The following is an 18501-nucleotide window of genomic DNA, read 5'->3' on the forward strand; positions in this document are numbered from 1 at the left end:
GATGCAGTGCAGTGAGTCCAGAGAGTGCACTGGTACCACTGGGGATGCAGTGCAGTGAGTCCAGAGAGTGCACTGGCACCACTGGGGATGCACAGCAGTGAGTCCAGAGAGTGCATTGGCACCACTGGGGATGCAGTGCAGTGAGTCCAGAGAGTGCACTGGCACCATTGGAGATGCAGTGCAGTGAGTCCAGAGAGTGCACTGGCACCACTGGGGATGCAGTGCAGTGAGTCCAGTGAGTGTACTGGCACCACTGGGGATGCACTGCAGTGAGTCCAGAGAGTGCATTGGCACCACTGGGGATGCACTGCAGTGAGTCCAGAGAGTGCACTTGCACCACTGGGGATGCAGTGCAGTGAGTCCAGAGAGTGCACTGGCACCACTGGGGATGCAGTGCAGTGAGTCCAGAGAGTGCACTGGCACCACTGGGGATGCAGTGCAGTGAGTCCAGAGAGTGCACTGGTACCACTGGGGATGCAGTGCAGTGAGTCCAGAGAGTGCACTGGCACCACTGGGGATGCACAGCAGTGAGTCCAGAGAGTGCATTGGCACCACTGGGGATGCAGTGCAGTGAGTCCAGAGAGTGCACTGGCACCATTGGAGATGCAGTGCAGTGAGTCCAGAGAGTGCACTGGCACCACTGGGGATGCAGTGCAGTGAGTCCAGTGAGTGTACTGGCACCACTGGGGATGCACTGCAGTGAGTCCAGAGAGTGCATTGGCACCACTGGGGATGCACTGCAGTGAGTCCAGAGAGTGCACTTGCACCACTGGGGATGCAGTGCAGTGAGTCCAGAGAGTGCACTGGCACCACTGGGGATGCAGTGCAGTGAGTCCAGAGAGTGCACTGGCACCACTGGGGATGCAGTGCAGTGAGTCCAGAGAGTGCACTGGCACCACTGGCGATGCAGTGCAGTGAGTCCAGAGAGTGCACTGGCACCAATGGGGATGCACAGCAGAGAGCCCACAGAGTGCACTGACACCACTGGGGATGCAGTGCAGTGAGTCCAGAGAGTGCACTGGTACCACTGGGGATGCAGTGCAGTGAGTCCAGAGAGTGCACTGGCACCACTGGGGATGCACAGCAGTGAGTCCAGAGAGTGCATTGGCACCACTGGGGATGCAGTGCAGTGAGTCCAGAGAGTGCACTGGCACCATTGGAGATGCAGTGCAGTGAGTCCAGAGAGTGCACTGGCACCACTGGGGATGCAGTGCAGTGAGTCCAGAGAGTGCACTGGCACCACTGGGGATGCAGTGCAGTGAGTCCAGAGAGTGCACTGGCACCACTGGGGATGCACTGCAGTGAGTCCAGAGAGTTCACTGGCACCACTGGAGATGCACTTCAGTGAGTGCAGAGACTGCACTGGCACCACTGGGGATGCAGTGCAGTGAGTCCAGTGAGTGTACTGGCACCACTGGGGATGCACTGCAGTGAGTCCAGAGAGTGCTTTGGCACCACTTGGGATGCACTGCAGTGAGTCCAGAGAGTGCACTGGCACCACTGGGGATGCAGTGCAGTGAGTCCAGAGAGTGCACTGGCACCACTGGGGATGCAGTGCAGTGAGTCCAGAGAGTGCACTGGCACCAAAGGGGATGCACTTCAGTGAGTCCACAGAGTGCACTGGCTCCACTGGGGATGCAGTGCAGTGAGTCCAGAGAGTACACTGGCACCATTGGAGATGCAGTGCAGTGAGTCCAGAGAGTGCACTGGCACCACTGGGGATGCAGTGCAGTGAGTCCAGTGAGTGTACTGGCACCACTGGGGATGCACTGCAGTGAGTCCAGAGAGTGCATTGGCACCAGTGGGGATGCACTGCAGTGAGTGCAGAGAGTGCACTGGCACCACTGGGGATGCAGTGCAGTGAGTCCAGAGAGTGCACTGGCACCACTGGGGATGCACTGCAGTGAGTCCAGAGAGTTCACTGGCACCACTGGAGATGCACTTCAGTGAGTGCAGAGACTGCACTGGCACCACTGGGGATGCAGTGCAGTGAGTCCAGTGAGTGTACTGGCACCACTGGGGATGCACTGCAGTGAGTCCAGAGAGTGCTTTGGCACCACTTGGGATGCACTGCAGTGAGTCCAGAGAGTGCACTGGCACCACTGGGGATGCAGTGCAGTGAGTCCAGAGAGTGTACTGGCACCACTGGGGATGCACTTCAGTGAGTCCAGAGAGCGCACTGGCACCACTGGGGATGCAGTGCAGTGAGTCCAGAGAGTGCTCTTGCACCACTGAGAATGCACTTCAGTGAGTCCAAAGAGTGCACTGGCACCACTGGGGATGCACTGCAGTGAGTCCAGAGAGTGCACTGGCACCACTGGGGATGCTGTGCAGTGAGTCCAGAGAGTGCACGGGCTCCACTGAGTATGCATTGCAGTGAGTCCAGAGAGTGCACTGGCAACACTGGGGATGCAGTGCAGTGAGTCCTGAGAGTGCACTGGCACCACTGGGGATGCAGTGGAGCAAGTCCAGAGAGTGCACTGGCACCACTGGGGATGCAGTGCAGTGAGTCCAGAGAGTGCACTGGCACCAATGGGGATGCAGTTTAGTGAGTCCAGAGAGTGCACTGGCACCACTGGGGATGCAGTACAGTGAGTCCAGAGAGTGCACTGGCACCACTGGGGATGCACAACAGTGAGTCCAGAGAGTGCATTGGCACCACTGGGGATGCAGTGCAGTGAGTCCAGAGAGTGCACTGGCACCATTGGAGATGCAGTGCAGTGAGTCCAGAGAGTGCACTGGCACCACTGGGGATGCAGTGCAGTGAGTCCAGAGAGTGCACTGGCACCACTGGGGATGCAGTGCAGTGAGTCCAGAGAGTGCACTGGCACCACTGGGGATGCTGTGCAGTGAGTCCAGAGAGTGCACGGGCTCCACTGAGTATGCATTGCAGTGAGTCCAGAGAGTGCACTGGCAACACTGGGGATGCAGTGCAGTGAGTCCTGAGAGTGCACTGGCACCACTGGGGATGCAGTGGAGCAAGTCCAGAGAGTGCACTGGCACCACTGGGGATGCAGTGCAGTGAGTCCAGAGAGTGCACTGGCACCAATGGGGATGCAGTGTAGTGAGTCCAGAGAGTGCACTGGCACCACTGGGGATGCAGTACAGTGAGTCCAGAGAGTGCACTGGCACCACTGGGGATGCACAACAGTGAGTCCAGAGAGTGCATTGGCACCACTGGGGATGCAGTGCAGTGAGTCCAGAGAGTGCACTGGCACCATTGGAGATGCAGTGCAGTGAGTCCAGAGAGTGCACTGGCAGCACTGGGGATGCAGTGCAGTGAGTCCAGAGAGTGCACTGGCACCACTGGGGATGCAGTGCAGTGAGTCCAGAGAGTGCACTGGCACCACTGGGGATGCACTGCAGTGAGTCCAGATAGTTCACTGGCACCAATGGGGCTGCACTTCAGTGAGTGCAGAGAGTGCACTGGCACCACTGGGGATGCACTGCAGTGAGTCCAGTGAGTGTACTGGCACCCCTGGGGATGCACTGCAGTGAGTCCAGAGAGTGCATTGGCACCACTTGGGATGCACTGCAGTGAGTCCAGAGAGTGCACTTGCACAACTGGGGATGCAGTGCAGTGAGTCCAGAGAGTGCACTGACACCACTGGGGATGCAGTGCAGTGAGTCCAGAGAGTGCACTGGCACCAATGGGGATGCACAGCAGTGAGTCCACAGAGTGCACTGGCACCACTGGGGATGCAGTGCAGTGAGTCCAGAGAGTGCACTGGCACCACTGGGGATGCAGTGCAGTGAGTCCAGAGAGTGCACTGGCACCACTGGGGATGCAGTGCAGTGAGTCCAGAGAGTGCATTGGCACCAGTGGGGATGCAGTGCAGTGAGTCCAGAGAGTGCACTGGCACCATTGGAGATGCAGTGCAGTGAGTCCAGAGAGTGCACTGGCACCACTGGGGATGCAGTGCAGTGAGTCCAGAGAGTGCACTGGCACCAATGGGGATGCACTTCTGTGAGTCCACAGAGTGCACTGGCTCCACTGGGGATGCAGTGCAGTGAGTCCAGAGAGTACACTGGCACCATTGGAGATGCAGTGCAGTGAGTCCAGAGAGTGCACTGGCACCACTGGGGATGCAGTGCAGTGAGTCCAGTGAGTGTACTGGCACCACTGGGGATGCACTGCAGTGAGTCCAGAGAGTGCATTGGCACCACTGGGGATGCACTGCAGTGAGTCCAGAGAGTGCACTTGCACCACTGGGGATGCAGTGCAGTGAGTCCAGAGAGTGCACTGGCACCACTGGGGATGCAGTGCAGTGAGTCCAGAGAGTGCACTGGCACCACTGGGGATGCAGTGCAGTGAGTCCAGAGAGTGCACTGGCACCACTGGCGATGCAGTGCAGTGAGTCCAGAGAGTGCACTGGCACCAATGGGGATGCACAGCAGAGAGCCCACAGAGTGCACTGACACCACTGGGGATGCAGTGCAGTGAGTCCAGAGAGTGCACTGGTACCACTGGGGATGCAGTGCAGTGAGTCCAGAGAGTGCACTGGCACCACTGGGGATGCACAGCAGTGAGTCCAGAGAGTGCATTGGCACCACTGGGGATGCAGTGCAGTGAGTCCAGAGAGTGCACTGGCACCATTGGAGATGCAGTGCAGTGAGTCCAGAGAGTGCACTGGCACCACTGGGGATGCAGTGCAGTGAGTCCAGAGAGTGCACTGGCACCACTGGGGATGCAGTGCAGTGAGTCCAGAGAGTGCACTGGCACCACTGGGGATGCACTGCAGTGAGTCCAGAGAGTTCACTGGCACCACTGGAGATGCACTTCAGTGAGTGCAGAGACTGCACTGGCACCACTGGGGATGCAGTGCAGTGAGTCCAGTGAGTGTACTGGCACCACTGGGGATGCACTGCAGTGAGTCCAGAGAGTGCTTTGGCACCACTTGGGATGCACTGCAGTGAGTCCAGAGAGTGCACTGGCACCACTGGGGATGCAGTGCAGTGAGTCCAGAGAGTGCACTGGCACCACTGGGGATGCAGTGCAGTGAGTCCAGAGAGTGCACTGGCACCAAAGGGGATGCACTTCAGTGAGTCCACAGAGTGCACTGGCTCCACTGGGGATGCAGTGCAGTGAGTCCAGAGAGTACACTGGCACCATTGGAGATGCAGTGCAGTGAGTCCAGAGAGTGCACTGGCACCACTGGGGATGCAGTGCAGTGAGTCCAGTGAGTGTACTGGCACCACTGGGGATGCACTGCAGTGAGTCCAGAGAGTGCATTGGCACCAGTGGGGATGCACTGCAGTGAGTCCAGAGAGTGCACTGGCACCACTGGGGATGCAGTGCAGTGAGTCCAGAGAGTGCACTGGCACCACTGGGGATGCACTGCAGTGAGTCCAGAGAGTTCACTGGCACCACTGGAGATGCACTTCAGTGAGTGCAGAGACTGCACTGGCACCACTGGGGATGCAGTGCAGTGAGTCCAGTGAGTGTACTGGCACCACTGGGGATGCACTGCAGTGAGTCCAGAGAGTGCTTTGGCACCACTTGGGATGCACTGCAGTGAGTCCAGAGAGTGCACTGGCACCACTGGGGATGCAGTGCAGTGAGTCCAGAGATTGCACTGGCACCACTGGGGATGCAGTGCAGTGAGTCCAGAGAGTGCACTGGCACCAATGGGGATGCACTTCAGTGAGTCCACAGAGTGCACTGGCTCCACTGGGGATGCAGTGCAGTGAGTCCAGAGAGTACACTGGCACCATTGGAGATGCAGTGCAGTGAGTCCAGAGAGTGCACTGGCACCACTGGGGATGCAGTGCAGTGAGTCCAGTGAGTATACTGGCACCACTGGGGATGCACTGCAGTGAGTCCAGAGAGTGCATTGGCACCAGTGGGGATGCAGTGCAGTGAGTCCAGAGAGTGCACTTGCACCACTGGGGATGCAGTGCAGTGAGTCCAGAGAGTGCACTGGCACCACTGGGGATGCAGTGCAGTGAGTCCAGAGAGTGCACTGGCACCACTGGCGATGCAGTGCAGTGAGTCCAGAGAGTGCACTAGCACCACTGGGGATGCAGTGCAGTCAGTCCAGTGAGTGTACTGGCACCACTGGGGATGCACTGCAGTGAGTCCAGAGAGTGCACTGGCACCACTGGGGATGCACTGCAGTGAGTCCACAGAGTGCACTGGCACCACTGGGGATGCAGTGCAGTGAGTCCAGAGAGTGCACTGGCACCACTGGGGATGCACTTCAGTGAGTCCAGAGAGTGCACGGGCTCCACTGGGGATGCAGTGCAGTGAGTCCAGAGAGTGCACTGGCACCACTGGGGATGCACTGCAGTGAGTCCAGAGAGTGCACTTGCACCACTGGGGATGCAGTGCAGTGAGTCCAGAGAGTGCACTGGCACCACTGGGGATGCAGTGCAGTGAGTCCAGAGAGTGCACTGGCACCAATGGGGATGCACAGCAGTGAGCCCACAGAGTGCACTGGCACCACTGGGGATGCAGTACAGTGAGTCCAGAGAGTGCACTGGCACCACTGGGGATGCACTGCAGTGAGTCCAGAGAGTGCTCTGGCACCACTGGCGATGCAGTGCAGTGAGTCCAGAGAGTGCACTAGCACCACTGGGGATGCAGTGCAGTCAGTCCAGTGAGTGTACTGGCACCACTGGGGATGCACTGCAGTGAGTCCAGAGAGTGCACTGGCACCACTGGGGATGCACTGCAGTGAGTCCAGAGAGTGTACTGGCACCACTGGGGATGCACTGCAGTGAGTCCAGAGAGTGCACTGGCACCACTGGGGATGCAGTGAAGTGAGTCCAGAGAGTGCACTGGCACCACTGGGGATGCAGTTCAGTGAGTCCAGAGAGTACACTGGCACCACTGGGGATGCACTGCAGTGAGTCCAGAGAGTTCACTGGCACCACTGGGGATGCAATTCAGTGAGTGCAGAGACTGCACTGGCACCACTGGGGATGCAGTGCAGTGAGTCCAGTGAGTGTACTGGCACCACTGGGGATGCACTGCAGTGAGTCCAGAGAGTGCATTGGCACCACTTGGGATGCACTGCAGTGAGTCCAGAGAGTGCACTTGCACCACTGGGGATGCAGTGCAGTGAGTCCAGAGAGTGCACTGGCACCACTGGGCATGCAGTGCAGTGAGTCCAGAGAGTGCACTGGCACCAATGGGGATGCACAGCAGTGAGCCCACAGAGTGCACTGGCACCACTGGAGATGCAGTACAGTGAGTCCACAGAGTGCACTGGCACCACTGGGGATGCAGTGCAGTGAGTCCAGAGAGTGCTCTGGCACCACTGGGGATGCAGTGCAGTGAGTCCAGAGAGTGCACTAGCACCACTGGGGATGCAGTGCAGTCAGTCCAGTGAGTGTACTGGCACCACTGGGGATGCACTGCAGTGAGTCCAGAGAGTGCACTGACACCACTGAGAATGCACTTCAGTGAGTCCAGAGAGTGCACTGGCACCACTGGGAATGCACTGCAGTGAGTCCACAGAGTGCACTGGCACCACTGGGGATGCAGTGCAGTGAGTCCAGAGAGTGCACTGGCACCACTGGGGATGCACTTCAGTGAGTCCAGAGAGTGCACGGGCTCCACTGGGGATGCAGTGCAGTGAGTCCAGAGAGTGCACTGGCACCACTGGGGATGCAGTGCAGTGAGTCCAGAGAGTGCACTGGCTCCACTGGGGATGCAGTGCAGTGAGTCCAGAGAGTGCACTGGCACCACTGGGTATGCAGTGCAGTGAGTCCAGAGAGTGCACTGGCAAAACTGGGGATGCACTGCAGTGAGTCCAGAGAGTGCACTGGCACCACTGGGGATGCAGTGCAGTGAGTCCAGAGTGTGCACTGGCACCACTGGGAATGCAGTGCAGTGAGTCCAGAGATCGGACTGGCACCACGGGGGATGCACTTCAGTGAGTCCAGAGAGTGCACTGGCACCACTGGGGATGCACTGCAGTGAGTCCAGAGAGTGCACTGGCACCACTGGGGATGCACTGCAGTGAGTCCAGAGAGTGCACTGGCACCACTGGGGATGCAGTGCAGTGAGTCCAGAGAGTGCACTGGCACCAGAGGGAATGCACTGCAGTGAGTCCAGTGAGTGCACTGGCACCACTGGGGATGCAGTGCAGTGAGTGCAGGGAGTGCACTGGCACCACTGGGGATGCAGTGCAGTGAGTCCAGAGAGTGCAGTGGCACCACTGGGGATGCAGTGCAGTGAGTCCAGAGAGTGCACAGGCAGCACTGGGGATGCAGTGCAGTGAGTCCAGAGAGTGCTCTGGCACCACTGGGGATGCAGTGCAGTGAGTCCAGAGAGTGCACTGGCACCACTGGGGATGCAGTGCAGTGAGTCCAGAGAGTGCACTGGCACCACTGGTGATGCACTGCAGTTACTCCAGAGAGTGCACTGGCACCACTGGGGATGCGGTACGGTGAGTCCAGAGAGTGCACTGGACCACTGGTGATGCACTGCAGTGAGTCCAGAGAGTGCACTGGCACCACTGAGAATGCCTTTCAGTGAGTCCAGAGAGTGCACTGGCACCACTGTGGATGCACTGCAGTGAGTCCACAGATTGCACTAGCACCACTGGGGATGCAGTGCAGTGAGTCCAGAGAGTGTACTGGCACCACTGGGGATGCACTGCAGTGAGTCCAGAGAGTGCACTGGCACCACTGAGAATGCACTTCAGTGAGTCCAGAGAGCGCACTGGCACCACTGGGGATGCAGTGCAGTGAGTCCAGAGAGTGAACAAGCACCACTGGGAATGTAGTGCAGTGAATCCAGTGAGTCCACTGGCACCAGTGGGGATGCACTGCAGTGAGTCCAGAGAGTGCACTGGCACCACTGGGGATGCAGTGCAGTGAGCCCAGTGAGTGCACTGGCACCACTGGAGATGCAGTACAGTGAGTCCAGTGAATGCACTGGCAACACTGGGGATGCAGTGCAGTGAGTCCAGAGAGTGCACTGGCACCACTGGTGATGCAGTATAGTGAGTCCAGTGAGTGCACTGGCACCACTGGGGATGCAGTGCAGTGAGTCCAGAGAGTGCACTGGCACCACTGGGGATGCACTGCAGTGAGTCCAGAGAGTGCACTGGCACCACTGATGATGCAGTACAGTGAGTCCAGTGAGTGCACTGGCACCACTGGGGATGTAGTGCATTGACTCCAGAGAGTGCACTGGCACCACTTGGGATGCAGTGCAGTGAGTCTAGAGAGTGCACTGGCACCACTGGGGATGCAGTGCAGTGAGTCCAGAGAGTGCATTGGCACCACTGGGGATGCAGTGCAGTGAGTCCAGAGAGTGCACTGGCAGCACTGGGGATGCACTGCAGTGAGTCCACAGAGTGCACTGGTACCACTGGGGATGCAGTGCAGTGAGTCCAGAGAGTGCACTGGCACCACTGGGGATGCACTGCAGTGAGTCCAGAGAGTGCACTGGCACCACTGGGGATGCAGTGCAGTGAGTCCAGAGAGTGCACTGGCACCACTGGGGATGCACTGCAGTGAGTCCAGAGAGTGCACTGGCACCACTGAGAATGCACTTCAGTGAGTCCAGAGAGTGCACTAGCACCACTGGGGATGCAGTGCAGTGAATCCAGTGAGTGCACTGGCACCACTGGGGATGCAGTGCAGTGAGTCAAGAGAGTGCACTGGCACCACTGGGGATGCAGTACAGTGAGTCCAGAGAGTGCATTGGCACCATTGGAGATGCAGTGCAGTGAGTCCAAAGAGTGCACTGGCACCACTGGGGATGCACAGCAGTGAGTCCAGAGAGTGCATTGGCACCACTGGGGATGCAGTGCAGTGAGTCCAGAGAGTGCACTGGCACCATTGGAGATGCAGTGCAGTGAGTCCAGAGAGTGCACTGGCACCAATGGGGATGCACTTCAGTGAGTCCACAGAGTGCACTGGCTCCACTGGGGATGCAGTGCAGTGAGTCCAGAGAGTGCACTGGCACCATTGGAGATGCAGTGCAGTGAGTCCAGAGAGTGCACTGGCACCACTGGGGATGCAGTGCAGTGAGTCCAGAGAGTGCACTGGCACCACTGGGGATGCAGTGCAGTGAGTCCAGAGAGTGCACTGGCACCACTGGGGATGCACTGCAGTGAGTCCAGAGAGTTCACTGGCACCACTGGGGATGCACTTCAGTGAGTGCAGAGACTGCACTGGCACCACTGGGGATGCAATTCAGTGAGTGCAGAGACTGCACTGGCACCACTGGGGATGCAGTGCAGTGAGTCCAGTGAGTGTACTGGCACCACTGGGGATGCACTGCAGTGAGTCCAGAGAGTGCATTGGCACCACTTGGGATGCACTGCAGTGAGTCCAGAGAGTGCACTTGCACCACTGGGGATGCAGTGCAGTGAGTCCAGAGAGTGCACTGGCACCACTGGGGATGCAGTGCAGTGAGTCCAGAGAGTGCACTGGCACCAATGGGGATGCACAGCAGTGAGCCCACAGAGTGCACTGGCACCACTGGGGATGCAGTACAGTGAGTCCACAGAGTGCACTGGCACCACTGGAGATGCACTGCAGTGAGTCCAGAGAGTGCTCTGGCACCACTGGGGATGCAGTGCAGTGAGTCCAGAGAGTGCACTAGCACAACTGGGGATGCAGTGCAGTCAGTCCAGTGAGTGTACTGGCACCACTGGGGATGCACTGCAGTGAGTCCAGAGAGTGCACTGGCACCACTGAGAATGCACTTCAGTGAGTCCAGAGAGTGCACTGGCACCACTGGGGATGCACTGCAGTGAGTCCACAGAGTGCACTGGCACCACTGGGGATGCAGTGCAGTGAGTCCAGAGAGTGCACTGGCACCACTGGGGATGCACTTCAGTGAGTCCAGAGAGTGCACGGGCTCCACTGGGGATGCAGTGCAGTGAGTCCAGAGAGTGCACTGGCACCACTGGGGATGCAGTGCAGTGAGTCCAGAGAGTGCACTGGCTCCACTGGGGATGCAGTGCAGTGAGTCCAGAGAGTGCACTGGCACCACTGGGTATGCAGTGCAGTGAGTCCAGAGAGTGCACTGGCAAAACTGGGGATGCACTGCAGTGAGTCCAGAGAGTGCACTGGCACCACTGGGGATGCAGTGCAGTGAGTCCAGAGTGTGCACTGGCACCACTGGGAATGCAGTGCAGTGAGTCCAGAGATCGCACTGGCACCACGGGGGATGCACTTCAGTGAGTCCAGAGAGTGCACTGGCACCACTGGGGATGCACTGCAGTGAGTCCAGAGAGTGCACTGGCACCACTGGGGATGCACTGCAGTGAGTCCAGAGAGTGCACTGGCACCACTGGGGATGCAGTGCAGTGAGTCCAGAGAGTGCACTGGCACCAGAGGGAATGCACTGCAGTGAGTCCAGTGAGTGCACTGGCACCACTGGGGATGCAGTGCAGTGAGTGCAGGGAGTGCACTGGCACCACTGGGGATGCAGTGCAGTGAGTCCAGAGAGTGCAGTGGCACCACTGGGGATGCAGTGCAGTCACTCCAGAGAGTGCACAGGCAGCACTGGCGATGCAGTGCAGTGAGTCCAGAGAGTGCTCTGGCACCACTGGGGATGCAGAGCAGTGAGTCCAGAGAGTGCACTGGCACCACTGGGGATGCAGTGCAGTGAGTCCAGAGAGTGCACTGGCACCACTGGTGATGCACTGCAGTTACTCCAGAGAGTGCACTGGCACCACTGGGGATGCGGTACGGTGAGTCCAGAGAGTGCACTGGACCACTGGTGATGCACTGCAGTGAGTCCAGAGAGTGCACTGGCACCACTGAGAATGCCTTTCAGTGAGTCCAGAGAGTGCACTGGCACCACTGGGAATGCACTGCAGTGAGTCCACAGATTGCACTAGCACCACTGGGGATGCAGTGCAGTGAGTCCAGAGAGTGTACTGGCACCACTGGGGATGCACTGCAGTGAGTCCAGAGAGTGCACTGGCACCACTGAGAATGCACTTCAGTGAGTCCAGAGAGCGCACTGGCACCACTGGGGATGCAGTGCAGTGAGTCCAGAGAGTGCACTGGCACCACTGAGAATGCACTTCAGTGAGTCCAAAGAGTGCACTGGCACCACTGGGGATGCACTGCAGTGAGTCCAGAGAGTGAACCAGCACCACTGGGAATGTAGTGCAGTGAATCCAGTGAGTCCACTGGCACCAGTGGGGATGCACTGCAGTGAGTCCAGAGAGTGCACTGGCACCACTGGGGATGCAGTGCAGTGAGCCCAGTGAGTGCACTGGCACCACTGGAGATGCAGTACAGTGAGTCCAGTGAATGCACTGGCAACACTGGGGATGCAGTGCAGTGAGTCCAGAGAGTGCACTGGCACCACTGGTGATGCAGTATAGTGAGTCCAGTGAGTGCACTGGCACCACTGGGGATGCAGTGCAGTGAGTCCAGAGAGTGCACTGGCACCACTGGGGATGCACTGCAGTGAGTCCAGAGAGTGCACTGGCACCACTGATGATGCAGTACAGTGAGTCCAGTGAGTGCACTGGCACCACTGGGGATGTAGTGCAGTGACTCGAGAGAGTGCACTGGCACCACTGGGGATGCAGTGCATTGACTCCAGAGAGTGCACTGGCACCACTTGGGATGCAGTGCAGTGAGTCCAGAGAGTGCATTGGCACCACTGGGGATGCAGTGCAGTGAGTCCAGAGAGTGCACTGGCAGCACTGGGGATGCACTGCAGTGAGTCCACAGAGTGCACTGGCTCCACTGGGGATGCAGTGCAGTGAGTCCAGAGAGTGCACTGGCACCATTGGAGATGCAGTGCAGTGAGTCCAGAGAGTGCACTGGCACCACTGGGGATGCAGTGCAGTGAGTCCAGAGAGTGCACTGGCACCACTGGGGATGCAGTGCAGTGAGTCCAGAGAGTGCACTGGCACCACTGGGGATGCACTGCAGTGAGTCCAGAGAGTTCACTGGCACCACTGGGGATGCACTTCAGTGAGTGCAGAGACTGCACTGGCACCACTGGGGATGCAATTCAGTGAGTGCAGAGACTGCACTGGCACCACTGGGGATGCAGTGCAGTGAGTCCAGTGAGTGTACTGGCACCACTGGGGATGCACTGCAGTGAGTCCAGAGAGTGCATTGGCACCACTTGGGATGCACTGCAGTGAGTCCAGAGAGTGCACTTGCACCACTGGGGATGCAGTGCAGTGAGTCCAGAGAGTGCACTGGCACCACTGGGGATGCAGTGCAGTGAGTCCAGAGAGTGCACTGGCACCAATGGGGATGCACAGCAGTGAGCCCACAGAGTGCACTGGCACCACTGGGGATGCAGTACAGTGAGTCCAGAGAGTGCACTGGCACCACTGGGGATGCACTGCAGTGAGTCCAGAGAGTGCTCTGGCACCACTGGCGATGCAGTGCAGTGAGTCCAGAGAGTGCACTAGCACCACTGGGGATGCAGTGCAGTCAGTCCAGTGAGTGTACTGGCACCACTGGGGATGCACTGCAGTGAGTCCAGAGAGTGCACTGGCACCACTGAGAATGCACTTCAGTGAGTCCAGAGAGTGCACTGGCACCACTGGGGATGCAGTACAGTGAGTCCACAGAGTGCACTGGCACCACTGGGGATGCAGTGCAGTGAGTCCAGAGAGTGCACTGGCACCACTGGGGATGCACTTCAGTGAGTCCAGAGAGTGCACGGGCTCCACTGGGGATGCACTGCAGTGAGTCCAGAGAGTGCACTGGCACCACTGGGGATGCAGTGCAGTGAGTCCAGAGAGTGCACTGGCACCAATGGGGATGCACAGCAGTGAGCCCACAGAGTGCACTGGCACCACTGGGGATGCAGTGCAGTGAGTCCACAGAGTGCACTGGCACCACTGGGGATGCACTGCAGTGAGTTCAGAGAGTGCACTTGCACCACTGGGGATGGGTTTCAAGCCAACTGCATTAACCGCTCATGCTTCTTTCTTATGAGACGTTAGTAAACCAATTACATAACCTTGTCAAGACTAAATCACAGGTAAAAATCCTGTACATCTCATGTGGCCAACCACTCCCAACTAGGATTCCAAGAACCAGGAGGTTCTGTGAAAATAGGGCTAGTGCTATTAGAGGGGTGATTATTAGGGTAAGCCCTAAGCTGTCTTTAATGGAGAAGTATGGGTGGAATGGGATTTTGTCGCAGTCTGATACGATTCCTAGTGGGTTATTTGAGCCTGATTCGTGTAGGAAGGTTAGGTGGACTAGGGTGATTCCTGCAATTAGGAAGGGCAGTAGGAAGTGGATGGCGAAGAATCGGGTTAAGGTTGGATTGTCTACTGAGAATCCTCCTCAGGCTCATTCTACTAGAGTTTGCCCAATGTACGGGATGGCTGAGAATAGGTTGGTGATTACGGTCGCCCCTCAGAATGACATTTGTCCTCATGGTAGGACATACCCTACGAAGGCAGTTGCTATTAGGGTGAGTAGGAGGATTACTCCTGTGTTTCAGGTTTCTTTGTATAGGTAGGAGCCGTAGTAGAGGCCTCGTCCGATGTGTAAGTAGATGCAGATAAAGAAGAGCGAAGCACCGTTGGCGTGGAGGTTGCGGATGAGCCATCCGTACTGGACGTCTCGGCATGTGTGAGCTACTGAGGAGAAGGCGAGTGAAGTGTCTGCGGTGTAGTGTATGGCTAGTAGCAGGCCTGTTAGGATTTGTGTGGCTAAGCAGATGGCTAGAAGGGAGCCGAAGTTTCATCAGGCAGAGATGTTGGAGGGGGCGGGTAGGTCGATTAGGGAAAGTTCCTCTGTGAAAGGAACTCGGCAAATTAATAAGGCCCGACTGTTTACCAAAAACATAGCCTTCAGCAAATTAAACAAGTATTGAAGGTGATGCCTGCCCGGTGACTTAGGTTTAACGGCCGCGGTATCCTAACCGTGCAAAGGTAGCGCAATCAATTGTCCCATAAATCGAGACTTGTATGAATGGCTAAACGAGGTCTTAACTGTCTCTCACAGATAATCAGTGAAATTGATCTCCCCGTGCAAAAGCGGGGATGTGAACATAAGACGAGAAGACCCTGTGGAACTTAAAAATCAATGACCACCGCGAATCCTCAATCAACCCCACTGGGGCCACTACCATCGCAGAGCCTGGTCGATATTTTTCGGTTGGGGCGACCTTGGAGGAGAACAAATCCTCCAAAAACAAGACCATACCTCTTTACCTAGAGCTACCCCTCAAAGTGCTAACAGTGACCAGACCCAATATAATTGATTAATGGACCAAGCTACCCCAGGGATAACAGCGCAATCCCCCTCAAGAGCCCATATCGACAGGGGGGTTTACGACCTCGATGTTGGATCAGGACATCCTAATGGTGCAGCCGCTATTAAGGGTTCGTTTGTTCAACGATTAACAGTCCTACGTGATCTGAGTTCAGACCGGAGCAATCCAGGTCGGTTTCTATCTATGACACACTCTCCCCAGTACGAAAGGACCGGGAAAGTGGGGCCAATACCACAAGCACGCCCCCCCCCCTCTAAGCAGTGAAACCAACTAAACCGTGAAGAGGGCCTTCCCCCACCACTTTCAGTCCTAGAAAAGGACCAGCTAGAGTGGCAGAGCCCGGCAAGTGCAGAAGGCTTAAGCCCTTTCCCCAGAGGTTCAAATCCTCTCCCTAGCTTCACCCATGATTCAAATAACAACACTAAGCTGCCTCATTATATCCCTCCTATACATCATCCCAATCCTGATTGCCGTAGCCTTCCTAACCCTAGTAGAACGGAAAATCCTAAGCTACATACAATCCCGCAAAGGCCCTAACGTTGTCGGGCCTTTTGGCCTACTTCAACCATTTGCGGACGGACTGAAACTATTTACCAAAGAGCCCATCCGACCCTCTACCTCTTCCCCACTTCTATTCATTCTGATACCAATACTAGCCCTTGTCCTAGCCCTCACCACTTGAGCACCACTACCACTCCCATTTCCCCTAGCAGATCTAAACCTCGGAGTTCTCTTCCTAATAGCCATGTCAAGCCTAGCCGTCTACTCAGTCCTATGATCAGGCTGAGCCTCGAACTCAAAATACGCACTAATCGGAGCCCTACGGGCAGTAGCACAGACCATTTCATACGAAGTGACACTGGCCATAATCCTGCTATCAATAATCATACTAAGCGGAAGCTACACACTCAGCTCCTTTGCCGTCGCACAGGAGCCTCTATACTTCATTTTCTCCTCATGACCCCTAGCAATAATATGATACGTATCCACCCTAGCAGAGACAAACCGAGCTCCTTTTGACCTCACAGAGGGTGAATCTGAGCTAGTCTCAGGGTTTAACGTTGAATACGCCGCAGGACCCTTCGCCTTATTCTTCCTAGCTGAATATGCGAACATTATGCTAATAAATACACTTACAGCCATCATATTCCTAAACCCAAGCGCCCTAGGGCCACCCACAGAACTATTCCCCGTCATCCTAGCCACAAAAGTCCTCCTACTATCTTCTGGTTTCTTATGGGTCCGAGCTTCATACCCACGATTCCGATATGACCAACTAATGCACCTACTATGAAAAAACTTCCTACCCCTCACACTAGCTCTGTGCCTCTGACACATCAGCATACCTATCTGCTATGCAGGCCTACCTCCTTACATAAGGAAATGTGCCTGAACTACAAAGGGTCACTATGATAAAGTGAACATAGAGGTATAACAGCCCTCTCATTTCCTGTTGACCTTAGAAAAGTAGGAATTGAACCCACACAAGAGAAATCAAAATTCTCCATACTTCCCTTATATTATTTTCTAGTAGAGTCAGCTAATCAAGCTATCGGGCCCATACCCCGAAAATGATGGTTTAACCCCCTCCTCTACTAATGAACCCTTACGCGACCCCAATCATAACCTTCAGCCTCATCTTGGGCACCACAATCACAATTTCCAGCAACCACTGAGTTCTGGCCTGGACAGGACTGGAGATCAACGCACTAGCCATCATTCCCCTAATTGCCAAATCCCACCACCCACGAGCAGTAGAAGCCGCAACGAAATACTTCCTAACCCAAGCAGCTGCTTCCGCCCTGGTCCTATTCTCTAGCATAACCAATGCCTGAGTCACCGGCCAATGAGACATCACACAAATAAACCACCCAACCTCCTGTCTACTACTGACAGCAGCAATCGCTATTAAACTGGGCCTAGTGCCATTTCACTTCTGATTCCCAGAAGTACTACAAGGATCGCCACTAATAACAGCCCTGCTACTCTCGACCCTCATAAAATTCCCCCCACTAACCCTGCTCCTACTAACATCCAAATCCCTCGACCCAGCTCTACTCACCGCCATGGCCCTAGCCTCAACAGCACTAGGAGGCTGAATAGGACTGAACCAAACACAAACACGCAAAATCCTAGCCTTCTCGTCCATCTCCCACTTAGGCTGAATCGCCATCATCCTAGTTTACAGCCCCAAATTGGCCTTACTTACCTTCTACCTATACACAATCATAACATCAGCCGTATTCCTAGCCCTTAACAAAATCAAAGCCCTTAACCTATCCATGATCACAACCTCATGAACAAAAACCCCAGTGCTAAACGCCACCCTAATACTAGTACTTTTATCCCTAGCAGGCCTCCCCCCATTAACAGGCTTTATACCAAAGTGACTTATCATCCAAGAACTAACTAAACAGGAAATAACACCAGCAGCCATGGCAATTGCCATGCTATCACTGCTCAGCCTCTTCTTCTACCTACGCCTCGCATACCACTCAACAATTACCCTTCCCCCCAACTCCTCTAACCACATAAAACAATGATACACTAGCAAAGCCCCAAGCACACCTACTGCGGTCCTTGCCTCACTATCAATCCTCTTACTTCCCCTGTCCCCAATAATACATGCCATTGTCTAGAAACTTAGGATAACACCCCAAACCGAAGGCCTTCAAAGCCTTAAATAAGAGTTAAACCCTCTTAGTTTCTGCACATTAAGACTTACAGAATATTAACCTGTATCTTCTGAATGCAAGTCAGACGCTTTAATTAAGCTAAAGCCTCCCTAGACAGATGGGCTTCGATCCCACAAAACTCTAGTTAACAGCTAAATGCCTAAACCAATTGGCTTCTGCCTACAAAGACCCTGACGCACCCTAGTGCGCATCGATGAGCTTGCAACTCAACATGAATTTCACTACAGAGCCGATAAGAAGAGGAATTAAACCTCTGTAAAAAGGACTACAGCCTAACGCTTCAACACTCAGCCATCTTACCCGTCACCTTCATCAACCGATGACTATTTTCCACTAACCATAAGGATATTGGCACCCTGTACCTCATCTTCGGGGCATGAGCAGGAATAGTCGGCACCGCACTCAGCCTATTAATCCGCGCAGAACTAGGACAACCAGGAACTCTCCTAGGCGACGACCAAATTTACAATGTAATCGTTACCGCTCACGCCTTTGTAATAATCTTCTTTATAGTCATACCCATCATGATCGGAGGATTCGGCAACTGATTAGTCCCCCTCATAATCGGTGCCCCCGACATAGCATTCCTGCGAATAAACAACATAAGCTTTTGACTCC

General features: G+C 55.7%; 1 long non-coding RNA gene across 1 annotated transcript in view; it reads right to left on the reverse strand.

The window, feature by feature from the left end:
* The window catches only part of LOC308187367, a 61971-nt gene extending 43713 nt beyond the window's left edge, over window positions 1-18258 (reverse strand). Inside the window, exon 1 of the long non-coding RNA XR_013944637.1 lies at window positions 18222-18258. This is a non-coding gene — a long non-coding RNA (uncharacterized lncRNA). The remainder of the gene's footprint in view (window positions 1-18221) is intronic.
* Between the last annotated feature and the right edge of the window lie 243 nt (window positions 18259-18501).

Source organism: Anser brachyrhynchus (genome assembly GCF_964034855.1).
Source record: "Anser brachyrhynchus genome assembly, contig: SCAFFOLD_238, whole genome shotgun sequence".
Taxonomy (NCBI): Eukaryota; Metazoa; Chordata; class Aves; order Anseriformes; family Anatidae; genus Anser; species Anser brachyrhynchus.